This window comes from Thalia democratica, unplaced genomic scaffold (genome assembly GCF_965202585.1).
Source record: "Thalia democratica unplaced genomic scaffold, ktThaDemo2.hap1.1 HAP1_SCAFFOLD_1828, whole genome shotgun sequence".
Lineage (NCBI taxonomy): Eukaryota > Metazoa > Chordata > Thaliacea > Salpida > Salpidae > Thalia > Thalia democratica.
The window spans coordinates 17,501-20,490 of record NW_028140633.1 but is presented as its reverse complement, the minus strand read 5'-3'; the positions used below and the strand labels follow the sequence as shown (position 1 = coordinate 20,490).

The following is a 2,990-nucleotide window of genomic DNA, read 5'->3' as shown; positions in this document are numbered from 1 at the left end:
TAAAAAATAAAACAACTATAAAGGTTTAAAAAGTAAGTTTAAATAAAGATAAAATGAAACATATAAAATAAGCTTATGTTTGATTTTTTTATTTTACTTTTATTAAATTGTTTGCTTATTATATTTATCGCGATGTGCTTAAAAGAATAGAACAAATACAAAGGTTTAAATTGTAAGTTTTAAATAAAATAAAATGAAACATACAAAATAAGCTTATGATTTTTTATTATTATTATTATTATTATTATTATTATTTTTATTTCATTGTTTGTTTATTATATCTATCGCGATGTGCTTAAAAAATAAAACAACTATAAAGGTTTAAAAAGTAAGTTTAAATAAAGATAAAATGTAACATATAAAATAAGCTTATGTTTGATTTTTTTATTTTATTTTCATTTAATTGTTTGTTTATTATATTTATCGCAATCTGCTTAAAAAAATAAAACGAGTATTAAGGTTTGAAAAGTAAGTTTAAATAAAAATAAAATAAAAATATAAAATAAGCTTATGTTTTTTTTTTTTTTTTTTTTATTATTATTATTTTTATTCAATTTTTTGTTTATTATATTTATCGCAATGTGCTTAAAACGATAAAACAAATATAAAGATTTAAAAAGTACGCTTAAATAAAAAATAATACAAATAAAGTTTATTTATAATAAATATATATATATTTAAAACATTAAAAAAAGTAGTTTATACATATTTTTTTTTATTTATTTCTTTTAAACATATTAAATAAAGTATAAAAAAGTATTAAAACATTTAAACGTAGCATAAATAAGCTTAAAACATTAAAATAATCGAAAAGAAACAAAGAAATTGAAAAAAATCGGAAAAAATCGGCAAAAAAAGTTCAACAGCAACATTTGAGCATCATACACGTATGCATTACTTTACACTAGTGAGAGAGACGTGTTTGTGCGTTCGGTCGACTTGACGAGAAAGCGGGCTTAAAGCATTACTGTTTAGCACCCGAGGCGCGGCTATTGCAGCGGCGGCGAACGTGCTATGTAAACGCATTGGAGCAGCGTATGAAAAACTACAAGCGTCCAGCGGCGGTAGGCTTATAGCTTTGCGAAGTCGTCGAGACGAGTAGCCGACGCAGGCAGGCACGGCTCGAGGCGGGTAACTGCAGCAGACAGATGGCGTGTTGCTGCTGACGAGTTAACCGGCAGAAGGCAAACGGTTGGTCGGGAGAAAGAACAGTCAGTTGTATAGCTGCATGCTGCAGTCGACGCGGGCTGGCGCTTTAAACAGCAAAAGGCCGGCGCCGACTTTCAGTAACGTTCGCAAGGCTTTTAAGCCGAGTGATAGAAAAGGTCTGTATTTATACAGTAAAAACGCTCAGTCGAGCAACGGGTTTAAACGCCCTCGGATAGTTATCTGGTTGATCCTGCCAGTAGTCATATGCTTGTCTCAAAGATTAAGCCATGCAAGTGTAAGTACGAGCTCACGTACAGTGAAACTGCGAATGGCTCATTAAATCAGTTATGGTTCATTTGATTGTACGCTTTTACATGGATAACTGTGGCAATTCTAGAGCTAATACATGCGTAAAGCGCCGAACTGACGTGAGGCGCGCATTTATCAGACCAAAACTAACCGGCTTTCGGGTCGTTACAATGGTGACTCTGGATAAGCTTGCGGATCGCACGGCCTAGTGCTGGCGACATCTCATTAAAGCAACTGCCCTATCAACTATCGTCGGTACGGTATCGGCCTACCGAGGTTGTAACGGGTGACGGAGAATCAGGGTTCGATTCCGGAGAGGGAGCCTGAGAAACGGCTACCACATCCAAGGAAGGCAGCAGGCGCGCAAATTACCCATTCCCGGCTCGGGGAGGTAGTGACGAAAAATAACAATGCAGACCTCGTACGAGGTCCTGCAATTGGAATGAGTACACTTTAAACTTTTTAACGAGTATCCATTGGAGGGCAAGTCTGGTGCCAGCAGCCGCGGTAATTCCAGCTCCAAAAGTGTATATTTAAGTTGTTGCGGTTGAAAAGCTCGTAGTTGGATATAGGGACGGCGAGGTTGGTCGGTCGAAAGGCTAGCACTGGCCTTGTTGTTCTTGTTGGTCGGTGCCTTCGCGGTGCTCTTAACTGAGTGTTGCGGTGGTCCGGCAAGTTTACCTTGAAAAAATTAGAGTGTTCAAAGCAGGCTTTACGCTTGTATAATGTTGCATGGAATAATGGAATAGGACCTCGGTTCTATTTTGTTGGTTTTCGGAGCACGAGGTAATGATTAATAGGAACGGACGGGGGCATCCGTACTGTGCCGTTAGAGGTGAAATTCTTGGATCGGCGCAAGACGAACGACTGCGAAAGCATTTGCCAAGAATGTTTTCTTTAATCAAGAGCGAAAGTCAGAGGTTCGAAGACGATCAGATACCGTCCTAGTTCTGACCTTAAACGATGCCGACTAGCGATCGGGCAGTGTCGAACTTAAGAACTGTCCGGCAGCTTCCGGGAAACCAAAGTCTTTGGGTTCCGGGGGAAGTATGGTTGCAAAGCTGAAACTTAAAGGAATTGACGGAAGGGCACCACCAGGAGTGGAGCCTGCGGCTTAATTTGACTCAACACGGGAAATCTCACCCGGCCCGGACACAGCGAGGATTGACAGATTGAGAGCTCTTTCTTGATTCTGTGGGTGGTGGTGCATGGCCGTTCTTAGTTGGTGGAGCGATTTGTCTGGTTAATTCCGATAACGAACGAGACTCTTACTTGCTAAATAGCTGCTCGACCCATTGGGTCGGAGACAACTTCTTAGAGGGACTAGTGGCGTTTAGCCACACGAGATTGAGCAATAACAGGTCTGTGATGCCCTTAGATGTTCGGGGCCGCACGCGCGCTACACTGACCGGATCATCGTGTGTTCCCTAGGCCGAAAGGTCCGGGTAATCCGTTGAACCCCGGTCGTGCTAGGGATAGGGACTTGCAATTGTTTCCCTTGAACGAGGAATTCCCAGTAAGCGCGAGTCATT

The 2,990-nt window shown here is 40.1% G+C and overlaps 1 non-coding gene across 1 annotated transcript in view; it reads left to right on the top strand.

Annotated features, from left to right (window-relative positions):
* Nucleotides 1–1,386: 1,386 nt before the first annotated feature.
* LOC145848892 (small subunit ribosomal RNA) overlaps nucleotides 1,387–2,990 on the top strand; it is a 1,808-nt gene continuing 204 nt past the window's right edge. The window contains exon 1 of the ribosomal RNA XR_014372203.1: nucleotides 1,387–2,990. This exon is cut by the window's right edge and continues 204 nt beyond it. This is a non-coding gene — a ribosomal RNA (small subunit ribosomal RNA).